The sequence below is a fragment of the Gorilla gorilla genome, chromosome 20 (assembly GCF_029281585.2).
Source record: "Gorilla gorilla gorilla isolate KB3781 chromosome 20, NHGRI_mGorGor1-v2.1_pri, whole genome shotgun sequence".
NCBI classification, from domain to species: Eukaryota; Metazoa; Chordata; class Mammalia; order Primates; family Hominidae; genus Gorilla; species Gorilla gorilla.
This window is the reverse complement of record NC_073244.2, coordinates 19,716,025-19,730,012: the sequence shown is the minus strand read 5'-3', so window position 1 is coordinate 19,730,012 and position 13,988 is coordinate 19,716,025. Positions and strand designations below refer to the sequence as shown.

The 13,988-nt window shown below is 45.7% G+C and overlaps 1 long non-coding RNA gene across 1 annotated transcript; it reads left to right on the top strand.

Annotated features, from left to right (window-relative positions):
* The first annotated feature begins 10,501 nt into the window (after nucleotides 1-10,501).
* On the top strand, nucleotides 10,502-12,186 carry LOC129528904 (uncharacterized). The gene is made up of 2 exons (XR_008674179.1): nucleotides 10,502-10,651; nucleotides 11,541-12,186. It is a non-coding gene; the product is annotated as an uncharacterized lncRNA (long non-coding RNA).
* The last annotated feature ends 1,802 nt before the right edge of the window (nucleotides 12,187-13,988 follow it).

Below are 13,988 nucleotides of genomic sequence, written 5' to 3'. Positions count from 1 at the left end.
TCTCAGTTCCCTTATTTGTGAAATGGGAATAATAATAGTAACCAGTTCCCTGGGTTGTTGTGAAGATTAAATGAACTAGTCTACTGTGTTAGGGCAAAGGTTAAGAAGCTATAACAAACCTGGGCGCGGTGGCTCACGCCTGGAATCCCAGTACTTTGGGAGGCTGAGGAGGGTGGATCACCTGAGGTCAGGAGTTCGAGACCAGCCTGGCCAACACGGTGAAACCTTGTCTCTACTAAAAATACAAAAATTAGCTGGGCGTGGTGGCGCAGGCCTGTAATCTCAGCTACTCGGGAGGCTGAGGCAGGAGAATCGCTTGAGCCTGGGAGGCAGAGGTTGCAGTGAGCTGAGATCATGCCGCCGTACTCCAGCCTAGGAAACAGAGCGAGACTCTGTCTCAAAACAAAACAAAACAAGCAAACAAACAAAAAAACCCCAAAAGGACTCCCAGACACAGTGGCTTATGGAGGACAGATGATTACCCCTCTTTCACACAATATTTGGCCATGAGCAGTCCAGGTTGGCAGGGAGGAGCTGTTTTACACACAGTCATTTGGGATCCTGCTTCCTCTCATCTTGCTGCTAGGTCATTACTTAGGGTATTGTCCTCATTTAATAGGTTGACACTGGGTCTCAGGCACGTCTATGTTCCAGTACTTGGGCAAGCAACTCATCACTTTGGCTCACATTCCATTGGCAATAAGAAAGGAGGCAGGCAGGACTCACCTCTGGCCCAGATTAAAGGCACCAAAAGCACCTCTTCGTTGCCCATCACCATAAGACACCCCCACCAGCACCATGAGAGTTTACCATTGCCATAGCAACACCCCAAACTACCGCCCCTTGCCATGGCAACACCCAAAGTTACCGCCCATTTTCTAGCTATTTCTGAATAATCTGGCTCTTAACTAACATGTATTGAAAGTGGGTATAGGCCAGGCGCGGTGGCTCATGCCTGTAATCCCAACACTTTGGGAGGCTGATGCGGGTGAATCATGAGGTCAGAAGATCGAGACCGTCCTGGCTAACACGGTGAAACCCCGTCTCTACTAAAAATACAAAAAATTAGCCGGGCGTGGTTGCAGGCGCCTGTAGTCCCAGCTACTCGGGAGATTGAGGCAGGAGAATGGCATGAACCTGGGAGATGGAGCTTGCAGTGAGCCAAGATCTCACCACTGCACTCCAGCCTGGGCGACAGAGTGAGACTCCATCTCAAAAAAAAAAAAAATTGGGTATAAGTATGACCGCAGATCACTACTACTCTTGGTGCAATGCCTATGGGGAGCAGGAGTAGTCACAGAGCTGTAACACTGCTGCTACCTCAGTAAAGCTGCTTTCTCCAAACACCGGCTCACTCTTGAATTCCTTCTTGAGCAAAGCCAAGAACCTGGCCTGCATCAGCAAGACCTTACTCGTCTGGCTACACCCAGCCCCAAGAGAGGCTGGGAGACGTAGTTTCCAATCAGGCATCCCTGTGCCTGAAATCGTCCTATAAACTTTATAAAATTAATCAGGGAGAAAGGGAGGGGGAGAAGTGAAAATAAGGCAAGCTTGTAGCACATTCAGCGTTAATCATTAAGTCAGCTTGCTCTCTGGCCTGCTTCCTTATAGCTGTTTGCTTCCTATTGCATCAGAATCATGTAGACCCTGTTATAAGATTATAGTTTCCCTTAACTGCTCTATAGATGTCATCCTAAGCATTGTGAGGCATTAAGTTTTCCATTTGAGATGTTCTTTCAGACCCTGAATATCGGTGAAACTACTACCTCTTTTTTTTTTTTTTTTTTTTTTTTGAGATGGAGTTTTGTTCTTGTTGCCCTGCCTGGAGCGCAATGGCGTGATCTCGGCTCACTGCAACCTCCGCCTCCCGGGTTCAAGCGATTCTCCTGCCTCAGCCTCCCGAGTAGCTGGAACTACAGGTATGCACCACCACACCTGGCTAATTTTGTATTTTTAGTAGAGATGGGGTTTCTCCATGTTGGTCAGGCTGGTCTCGAACTCCTGACCTCAGGTGATCCGCCTGCCTTGGCCTCTCAAAGTGCTGGGATTACAGGTGTGAGCCACCGTGCCCGGCCAGTGAAACTACTGATGTCAGCTGGTCTGAAGGACCCCACAAAGAGCTGACTTACCAAAGAATGCAGTTTCCATATCTTGATGATTTCATCCTCCTTACCCCAACCAATCAGACTCAATTTTCCAGTCCTTGCCCTCCATGATCCTCTTAAAACCCCAGCTCAGAACTCCTTGGGGAGACAGATTTGGGGGTTCCTCTTTTCTCCTCACTCAGATGCCCTGTGAGCACTAAACTCTTTCTCTGCTGCAAACCCTGCTGTCTTGGTGGATTGGTATGTTACTGCACAGCAGGCATACAAACCTGGTGGGTCTGCAACATACCCACTCTATGAGTCTCCACTGCTCCTGTGTCAGGTACTTCTTACAGGGGCTGGCTCTGTGAATTTCAGCTTCTATGATGCATCATTTTTACTGTGATATTTCTCAGCTCAGAGGCACTTTTCACCTCTTATCATCCCACACAGCTTGTGGACAGGTGTGATATATCACTGCATCTGCTATTTTGCTAAAGTGATTATCCAGTTCTTTCTAATTACCTGGTCAGGAGGGGAATGGATATCACCGCAGTCAAGACTGGGATTTAGCAGCAGTGGTGTATTTAGATACTTCCCCACGTGTGGAAGTCTGATTAGCTCCATTTGCTAAGTACATAGCAGCTGCTATTAGTCTTTAATGATCTTAATTCCCAAAGTAGCTTGGTGGCAAAAAAAAAAAAAAAATCTTAGATTTTTTCCTGCCAAGATTCCCAGGATACAGACATTTGCTCTCAGCATCTGTATATTAGGGAAAGGAAAGGAATATTCTTTGGCTCCCAAAGATTTCTAGTCAAGGGGGTTAGTAACAGAGACCATATTTGGCAGAAAGATTGGATCCTGAGATTGAAATTGCTCTGACTTCATCCCAAGGGCAAATAGATTATGTTCTCAAAGCATTTACTTTTAGAGATAAACTAGAGAGAATATTTTTTTCTCTATTCAGTAAATGGTTTGCCTTCCTTGCACTAAACTAGAAATCAGTTGCTTTGCTAGCTTTCTTTTTCATAGTCCTAGAAATGTTCTTTGCATTCCCTCAAATAATTACTTTATAGGTGAATGCAAAATCACTTTTTTTTTTTTTAAGAGATGAGGTCTTGGTCCATTGCCCAGGCTGGAGTGCAGTGACATGATCATAACTCATTGCAGCATCAAACTCCTGCACTAAAGTAATCCTCCTGCCTCAGCCTACTGAGTAGCTAGGACTAACAGGTGTGAGCCACCATGCCCAGCTAATTTTTAAGATTATTTTTAGAGACGGGGTCTAGCTATGTTGCCCAGGATGGTTTTAAATTCCTGACCTCAAGTGATCCTCCCACCTCAGCCTCCTGAGCAGCTGGGATTACAGGTGCGAGCTACTGCACTGACCAAAGTCACTGTTTGAAAATGAATTTTCTTAAGGCTTTGACTAAAGAGTTTTAACGCCCTAGTTGTACCACTTACTAGACATGTGTCACATTATTTATGTCTTTTTCTCGTTTACAAAATGGGATTAATAATAGTAACTACCTCAGAGAGCTGAGGATTAAAGGAGTTGATACAAATGCTTAGAATAGTGCCTGGTAGATTGTACATAAGTGGTAGCTATTATTACTATTTCTTAAAAATAATTGTGAGTTAACTGTGGCATCCTCTTTTTCATCTCCTGTCCCCTCATGGCAGACATTGTCATCTGTCCCAGAAATCCCTCTCCTCTTCCTACTTTTGGGAATAGAACTCCCTTGAGTATCAGCAGGGCACATGGTTGCCCAGTTAGAGACTACATTTCCCAGCTTCTCTTGCAGCTATATAAGGCCATGTGAACAAGGTCCCAGCAATAGAATATGAGTGGAAAAACAATGTAACTTCTGTGTTGCTTCCATAAAATGAAATGCTTGCTCTCTACTTTTTCTCTTTACTCCTTTCATAATGACTCCAATAAGGACACTGTGGTGAGCCAGGGTGGCATATGGAAGAAGACATATCCTGGATATAATGGATCAGCGAGATGGAAAGAGCTGGGTTTCTGGGTGACTTTGTGCAGTGGAGCTGCCTGCTTGTGTCAGACCATCTGCCTCCTTCTGGATTCTTAGGTGAGAGAGAGTTAAACTTGTTTCTTATTTGAGCCATTGTTTTCTTGAATCTCTTTGTTCAGTTTTTTTTTTTTTTGAGACAGGGTTTGGCTCTGTCGCCCAGGCTGAAGTGCAGTGGTGCAGTCACAGCCCACTGCAGCGTCCACTTCTTGGGCTCAAGTGATCCTCCCACCTCAACATTCTGAGTAGCTGGAACTACAGGAATGCACCACCGCATGCAGCTTCTTCAATATCTTGACGTCTTTGTTTCAAAATCTCATTTATATGCTAATACATTCACTTACTATCTGGGCAATAGAGTGTATCTGAGACAAATAGATTCAGTGCTTAACCTGAGCCAAAGTTTGTAAACAAAATTTAGAATTTATTGGTCAGTTAGTCGACCCTAAAAGCAAAAAAGTCCAGTCCCAATTAGACTGAATACAAATGGGGCCCCATTAACATTAATGCCTGAATTTCAGTACCTCATTATTTTCCACATGGAGGACCTCAACATCTCCTCTCTACAAGCTTCCCACACTATGTTGCAGGATTCTGCGGTGTGGGGGGTGGGGGGATGTTTCATTTGTGTCCAGGAAAAACTTTGCTCATAACAGATTTGCTGCTGTTAAAGTCCCAATGGCAGGGCTGGGTACAGTGGCTCACGCCTGTAATCCCAGCATTTTGGGAGGCCGAGGCGGGTGGATCACCTGAGGTCAAGAGTTTGAGACCAGCCTGGCCAACATAGTGAAACCCCGTCTCTAATAAAAATACAAAAATTAGCTAGGCATGATCGCAGGTGCCTGTAATCCCAGCTACTTGGGAGGCTGAGGGGGGAGAATCAGTTGAACCTGGGAGGCGGAGGTTGCAGTGAGCTGAGATTGTGCCATTAGTGCCATTATAGTACAGCCTGGGTGACAAAGCAAGACTGCGTCTCAAAAAACAAAACAAAACAGAACCCTGGCATGGTGGCGGGCACCTGTAATCCTAGCTACTGGGGAGGCAGGAGAATTGCTTGAACCTGGGAGGCGGAGATTGCGGTGAGCCAAGATTGTGCCACTGCACTCCAGCCTGGGTGACGCAGTGAGATCCTGTCTCAAAAAATAAATAAATAAAAATAAAAAATAAAGTCCCAATAGCAGTCTCCTTGCTACCATCTCTGCTTCTAGTGCTTTCCATGAGTGACCTGCTTTTTCAGATGCCAGGGCCCAGTGGTCCTCACTGGTGACCTTCCTCAACCCTCATGGCACCAAAGCTGTCAAGGGTCTTGAATGGAGAATGGCATTTGCTCCAATTATGTCAAGGTATCATTCCAATGCCTTCCGTCTTCCACTATTACTGATGGAAAGTCACCTGGGTTGAAATGGCCAGGCCTTTGTAGATGATGTCTATTTTCTTCCTGGCTGCTGTTAAGATCTTCTGTCTATCTTTGGTGTTTTGTTTCACCAAGATGGGCCTAGGCATATATTTCTTTTGATTTATCCTGGTTGGATCTTCACTCTGTGCGTCTTTAGTCTGTGGACTTCGGTTTGTCATCAATTTTAGAAAATTTGCAGGTCTTATCTCTTTAAATCTTGCCTCGCCTCCATTTTCTCTATTTGATTCTTTGGGATGTTTGATTAGGTGCATCTAGAATTTAATTTTTTTTTTCTCAAGACAGAGTCGCTCTGTTACCCAGGCTGGAGTGCAGTGGCATGCTCTCGGCTCACTGCAACCTCTGCCTTCCGGGGTCGAGTGATTCTCCTGCTTCAGCCTCTCCAGTAGCTGAGATTATGGGCGTGTGCCACCATGCACAGCTAATTTTTGTAGTTTTAGTAGAGACAGGGGTTTCGCCATGTTGGCCAGGCTGGTCTCTAACTCCTGGCCTCATGTGATCCACCCACCTTGGCCTGCCTCCCAGAGTGCTGAGATTACAGGTGTGAGCCACCACACCCAGCCAAATTTAATACTCCTACCCTTCATCTCTCTTACTGTTTCATATTTTATTTTATTTTTTATTCTCATTTACTTATTGTTTTTTTGAGACAGGGTCTCATGCTGTCACCCAGGCTGGAGTGCAGTGGTGTGATCATCATGGTCCACCGCAGCCTTGACCTCCTGGGCTCAAGCAATCCTCCTGCCTCAGCCTCCTGTGTAGCTGAGACCACAGGTGCATGCAACCATGCCCGACCTTTTTTTTTTTTTTTTAGTTTTTGTAGAAATGAGATCTTACTTTGTTACTTTGTTGCCCAGGCTAGTCTCAAACTCCTGGGCTCAAGCAATCCTCCTTCCTCAGCCTCCCAGAGTGCTGAGATTACAGGCCACTGCGCCCAGCCTGTTTCATATTTTATATCCCTTGTCTCTTTGTGTTACATTCAAGGTTATTTCTTCAGCTACATCTTTGAGTTCACTCATTTACTCTTGGGTTGTGTTTAAGCTGATTTTTGTCAGTTGAGTTTTTATTTCAGCGATTATATTTTTCATTTTTATAAGTTATATTGGAAAGCATCTATTTGTTCCCCAAAGTTTCTTGTTCTTTGATCACCTTTATGACTGCCTCTTTCCTTCCTTTCTTTCTCTCTCTCCCTTCCTTCCTTCCTTCCTTCCTTCCCTCCCTCCCTCCCTTCCTTCCTTCCTCTCTCTCTCCCCCCCTCCCTCCCTCCCTTCCTTCCTTCCTTTCTTTGGACAGAGTCTCGCTCTGTTGCCCAGGTTGAAGTGCAGTGGTGTGATCTTGGCTCACTGCAACCTCTGCCTCCTGGGTTCAAGCAATTCTCCTGCCTCGGCTTCTCGAGTAGCTGGGATTACAGGCATGCACCACCACACCCAGGTAATTTTTGCAATTTTAGTAGAGACAGGATTTCATCATGTTGGCCAGGCTGGTCTCGAACTCTTGACCTCAGGTGACGCACCTGCTGGGATTACAGGCCTGAGCCACGACGTCCAGCTGTCTTTCATTTCTCCAGTCATTTCTCTCATGACTACTCTTCTGTATCTGACCATCCCAGTATCTGCAGACACTGGAAGGGGATTTACATCTCCTTTTGATTATTTCTTCTGTCTTTCAAAGCAGCTTCTCACGTGTTTGGTGACTTTTAAGTTATGAGCGAATGTAGCATTGTGCCTGTGGTATCAGATTCCTGTGTTTGAATTCTTTCTCCACCACCCACTATTAGTGTGGACTTTACTTTTTTGTATCTTGGATTCCTCATTCATGAAATAGGGTAACTAGAGATGTTACCCATTAGTTGGCTACATCACAAGGGTGTTTGAGGGTTTCAAGAGTAAGCATCTGAAAACGGTCCAGAACAGTGCCTGACATATAGTTAGCTCTCAATAACAGTGAGCCCTTGTCAATATCCAGTAAGCATTTGTTGAATGAATGACAAATAGGTGAATGCAGTCTCAGTTTTCTCACCTTTAAGAAAGGAGCCAAATTGGCCAGGTGCAGTAGCTCACTCCTGTAACACTTTGGGAGGCCAAGGTGGGCAGATCACGAGGTCAGGAGTTCGAGACCAGCCTGGCCAACATAGTGAAACCCCGTCTGTACTAAAAATTAGCCAGGCATGGTGGCACATGCCTGTAATCCCAGCTACTTGGGAGACTGAGGCGAGAGAACTGCTTGAACCCAGGAGGCAGAGGTTGCAGAGAGTTGAGATCATGCCACTGTACTCCAGCCTGGGTGACAGAGCAAGACTCTGTCTCAAAAAGAAAAAAAAGGAGCCAAATTAAAAACTATCTATACAGTCTTTTAAAGTCTTAAATTCATTGACTTCCATACTTAATGTGTACTGCACCTAACATTTCTGAAAGCATATTGGGCATATAAAATGTGACATTCTGGCTGGGTGCGGTGGTTCATGCCAGTAATCCCAGCACTTTGGGAGGCTGAGGCTGGAGGATCGCTTGAGCCCAGGAGTTTAAGACCAGCCTGGGCAAGACAGTGAGACCCCATCTCTACAAAAAATTTAAAAATTAGCTTGGCGTGGTGATGCATGCCTGTAACCTCAGCTACTTGGGAGGCCGAGGTGGGAGGACCACTTGAGCCTGGGAGTTCGAGGTGGCAGTGAGCTATGATCACACCACTGCACTCCAGCCTGGGTGACAGATCAAAACCCTGACTCTAAGGAAAAAAAGTGACATTTTATTAACAAAATTTGTTAACAACATTCAGAAGGAATATAGGACAATATACTTAATTAAAAAGCATAGACCGTGACCTAGATAGAACTTGGTAAATTGTACCTCTGAACCACAGTTTCTTATCTGTAGAATGTAGTAATGACAATGCCTACTGCACTGCAGTATGTGAGGATTAAATCCACTATTACAAGGAAAATGCTCAGTACAATACCTGGTACACAGTAAGCACTCGATAAATATTATTTGAAATAATGAAAATTGAGGCTGGGCGGGGTGGCTCATGCCTGTAATCCCAGCACTTTAGGAGGCCGAGGTGGACAAATCACGAGGTCAGGAGTTCGAGACCAGCCTGGCCAACATAGTGAAGCCCCATCTCTATTACAAATACAAAAAAATAGCTGGGCGTGGTGGTGGGCGCCTGTAGTCCCAGCTGCTCGGGAGGCTGAGGCAGGAGAATCATTTGAACCCGGGAGGCGGAGGTTGTAGTGAGTCAAGGTCACGCCACTGCACTCCAGCCTGGGTGACAGAGCGAGACTCTGACTCAAAACAAAACAAAAACAAAAACAAAAACAAAGAAAGAAAGAATGAAAATTGAATGACTTGTTTGAAAATGCAGTGGAAGTAGATAGGACAGAGGAGCAGAGATTTCATGAACTATAAGAGGAATGGAATGGTCAGGGGTGGGATTAAGAGTTCTTCCAGCTGGGCGTGGTGGCTCACGCCTGTAATCCCAGCACTTTGGGAGGCCAAGGCAGGCGAATCACCTAAGGTCAGCAGTTGGAGACCAGCCTGGCCAACCTGGTGAAACCCCGTTTCTACTAAAAATACAAAAAATTAGGCGGGCGTGGTGGCCAATGCCTGTAATCTCAGCCACTCAGGAGGCTGAGGCAGGAGAATCACTTGAACCCGGAAGGCGGAGGTTGCAGTAATCCGAGATCGCGCCACTGTACTCCAGCCTGGGCAACAAGAGCGAAACTGTCTCAAAAAACAAAAAACAAAAAAGTTATTCCAAGTCCCTGAAATAAAACCCTCCTCCATCAGAAATCTTCCCCATCTCAGCACTTTGAGAGGCCAAGGCAGGCGGATTACCTGAGGTCAGGAGTTCGAGACCACCCTGGTCAACATGGTGAAACCCTGTCTCTACTAAAAATGCAAACATTAACCAGGCGTGGCGGTGTGTGCCTGTAATCCCAGCTACTTGGGAGGCTGAGACAGGAGAATCACTTGAATCGGAGAGGTGCAGGTTGCAGTGAGCTGAGATTGTGCCACTGCACTCTAGCCTGTACCACAGAGCGAGACTCTGTTTCAAAAAAAAAAAAAAAAGAAATCTTCTCCATCTCAGTTGTAGATAAACTAATATGCAGTTTTTGAGTTTATCAAAGTTGCTTTTGTTTTGGAAGTTAATGTTATAAATGTGAGTGGTCTGTTTTCTGGGGAAGTCAGAGTCCCTCACCTGGTAACCTGGTATAAATGGTCCATTTTAGCAAGTCAGCTCCTGGAAGTCACTCAGGTTTCCAATCTCCTGTTCTCAGTTTACCCTTCTCTAAGGCAACTGTCTTCAATGTAGCTACATTTTGGAATCACTCTGGAAGCTGTAAAAAAACACTGATACCTGGGCCCCACCTTCAGAGATTTTGATTTATTTTGTCTGGGATAGGGCCTGGACATGGTTTTTATCTTTTTTCTTTTCTTTTTTCTTAAAAAGTTCCCAGGAGATTCTAATGTGCAGCCATGTTTACAATCTCCTGTTGTGTGGCATTGCTTTGTCTGTCTGGTCAATGCTGGATCCCCACTAAGTCTTAATTCCAGCCAATGGGAAGGAGGAAGAGACTATGAAGAAAGTGCTGGCTGGGCACGGTGGCTCATGCCTGTAATCTCAGCACTTTGGGAGGCCAAAGTGGGTGGATCACCTGAGGTCAGGAGTTCGAGACCAGCCTGACCAACATGGAGAAAACTCATCTCTACTAAAAATACAGAATTAGCTGGGCGTGGTGGCACATGCCTGTAATCCCAGCTACTAGGGAGGCTGAGGCAGTAGAGTCCTTTGAACCTGGGAGGCAGAGGTTGCAGTCAGCCGAGATCACACGATTGCACTCCAGCCTGGGCGACAGAGCAAAATTCTGTCTCAAAAAAAAAAAAAAAAAAAAAAAAGAAGTGCTTATGATGTCATAAGACTCAAACCAGGAAGTGGAACATGTCACTTCCTCTCACACCCCATTGGTGAGAACTCAGTCATGTGACTCCATCTGACTGCAAAGGAGGCTGGGAAATGCCAACCTAGGCAGCCATGTTCCTGGCCACCATTCTATTACTTTGAAAGAAGAAAATGGACTTAGGACGAAGGATGTGGCTCAGACATCTAGGAGATCTGAAGTGGTGAGAACAAGAGTGGATCTAGGAGTGAATACCATTGGGCAATGTGTTAATTTCCAAGGACTGCTGTAACTAAGCAGCACAAACTGGGTGCTTAAAACAACAAAATATACCACCGCACACTTCTGGAGGCTAGAAGTCTGACATCAAGGTGTTGTAGGGCTACGTTCCCTAAAACCTGTAGGGGAGATAGCTTCTTTGCCACTTCCTGGCTTCTGGTGGTTTGCCTCCAGTTCACCTTGGCATTCCTTGGCTTTCAGCTGCAGCACATGGATCTCTGCCTTGTTACATGGTGTTCCTCCCTTGTGTCTCTATGTCTCTTCTCTTTTTCTTTTTTCTGAGACAGAGTCTTGTGCTATCACCCAGACTGGAGTGTAGTGGCGTGATCTCCGCTTATTGCAACCTCCGCCTCCCCAGTTCAAGCGATTCTCCTGCCTCAGCCCCTAGTAGCTGGGACTACAGGTGCATGCCGCCGAGCCCGGCTAATGTTTTTATTTTTTGTAGAGACGGGGTTTCACCATGTTGGCCAGGCTGGTCTCGAACTCCTGACCTCAGGTGATCCATCCTCCTCGGCCTCCCAAAGTGCTGGGATTACAGGCGTGAACCACCGCGCCCAGCCTCCTTTTCTTAAAAGGACATTAGTTATATTGGATTAAGGGCCTGCCGTACTCCGATATAACCTCATCTTAACTAATTCCATCTGTAACAACCTTAATCAGATCATATTCTGAGGTACTAGGGGTTAAGACTTAAACATATCTTTTTGGGGGACTCAGTTCAACTCATGGCAGCCAATAATCAAGCATCACAATTCTGAGGAACCCTCCATGAGGCCATTGTAAGGGGGCAATGACTTGGCAATTTATCTCACCCTTCTGTCTCCCACATCTAGGTACCATCCAAGCCCTAGGGAAATAAGATGCAGCACCAAGGTACCAAGGAAAAGGGTAGAAGCACTCCGAGTTGACCTGAGATGAACTTTTCACCACCCTTGAAGAATGAGGACTTGAACTAGTGATCACTTTCAGTTCTAGAAAAATAAGGTGGCCGGGTGAGGTGGCTCATGCTTGTACTCCCAGTGCTTTGGGAGGCCGAGGTGGGCGGATCACGAGATCAGGAGTTTGAGACTAGCCCGGCCAACAGGGTAAAACCTCGTCTCTACTAAAAATACAAAAAATTAGCTGGGCAAGGTGGTGGGCACCTGTAATCCCAGCTGCTCAGGAGGCTGAGGCAGGAGAATCGTTTGAACCCGGGAGGCAGAGGTTGCAGTGAGCCGAGATCACGCCATTGCACTCCAGCCTGGGTGACAGTGCAAGGCTCTCAAAACAAACAAACAAAAAAAATGCACAAAAAACGAAAATAAGATTACATCTCTTAAGTCTCTAAATTGGGAACTGAAATTCACACCTGCAACATCTTTAATGATCCAATGGAAAGAAGTCCAAACTCCTTGACCAGGGTTTGATAAATTATGGCCCACGGGCCAAATTTGGTTGGCTGCCTGTTTTTGTTATTAAAGAGTTTTTGGAATACTGCCATGCCGATTTGCGTATGTATTGCCTCTGGCTATTTTTGTACTGCAGCATGAGGGTTGAGTTATTGTGACAGAGACACTAGAGCCTGCAAAACCAAAAAGATTTATTATGTGATCCACTTTAGAAGAAATTTGCCAACCTTTGTCCTAGATCAAGTTTTCAAGACAGTCCATAATTTAAGACCAGAGACGAAGTGTTGCTCTTGTTGCCCAGGCTGAAGTGCAATGGCACGATCTCGGCTTACCGCAACCTCCGCCTCCTGGGTTCAAGCAATTCTCCTGCCTCAGCCTCCTGCGTAGCTGGGATTGCAGGTACACACCACCATATCTGGCTAATTTTTATATTTTTAGTAGAAACGGGGTTTCACCATGTTGGCCAGGCTGGTCTCGAACTCCTGACCTCGTAATCCACCTGCCTCGGCCTCCCAAAGTGCCGGGCATGAGCCACCACGCCCGGCCTAAGACCAGTTTTTAAAACATATACTCTGCCACTCTACCACATAAACTTTCCAAGGTACTAAAACCAGTATATGCAAAGTTCTCTTAAGTTATCAGCTCTAAATTTTTTCCCCCAGCCCAATTAGGAGGGAATTAAGGCTTCATCCCCATTCCCACTTTCCAGCAGAAAAACAAGTAGGTGATAAAAATGGAATGTCATCCTAAAAGCTTTCTAAAAGTTGGGGAATTGTGGGTACATCTGCTTAAGCAATAAGAGTACAGATGATTTCTATTTTTGCTCAATGCATACATGACTTAAAGTCTATTTATTGAACAATTATAGGCCAAAAATACTGCTGATGCAAATGAGTATTATTAAACACTGCAGAATTTGCCAAACAACCCACAACAAATTAAATTGCTAATAACAAGCTAAACAGTGATTTATCATTAGCTAAGCAAAAAGAACAGCGGTTGAAAACCGTGGCCAATTCAAGATAACACAAAGACAAAATGTTCCTCCAGGAAATTATGGAAATTTATACTATCAGTGTACACTTGTGTGCAATGCTGGGAGGTATTGTGTGTCTGCCAGGCTTCTAGGTGGAATACCAAAATAGAGTGCTCAATAAATTACAGTAACTTTCTATTCTGAATGTACGAACACTATGTTTTAGTAAGCCTTAATGACTTGCTTAGTGTAGGTGGACTAGGTATCAGCTGCATTTGCGGGTGCAGCATCCATGCCTCTTTCTTCTGATTTTCCCTGGGGGAGCCATTGTCCCATTTGCATCCATGTGCTTGGAGAGGGGCCAGCTTTAGAATGGGGCATGTAGGGCCAGGCGTGGTGGCTCACGCCTGTAATCCCAGCACTTTGGGAGGCTGAGGTGGGCAGAGCACCTGAGGTCGGGAGTTCGAGACCAGCCTGGGCAACGTGGTGAAACCCTGTCTCTACTAAAAATACAAAAATTAGCTGGGCGTGGGCTGGGCATGGTGGCTCAAGCCTTTAATTCTAGCACTTCAGGCTGAGGCAGGCGGATCATGATGTCAATAGTTCGAGACCATCCTGGCCAACATGGTGAAACCCTGTCTCTACTAAAAATACAAAAATTAGCTAGGTGTGGTGGTGCGTGCCTGTAGTCCAAGCTACTTGGGAGGCTGAGGCGGGAGAATTGCTTGAACCGGGGAGGTGAAGGTTGCAGTGAGCTGAGGTTGCACCACTGCACTTCAGCCTGGGCGACAGAGTGAGACTCTGTCTCAAAAAAACCAAAAACAAAAAACTAGCAGGGCGTGGTGGCATGTACCTGTAATCCCAGCTACTCAGGAGGCTGAGGCAGGAGAATCTCTTGAACCCAGGAGGCGGAGGTT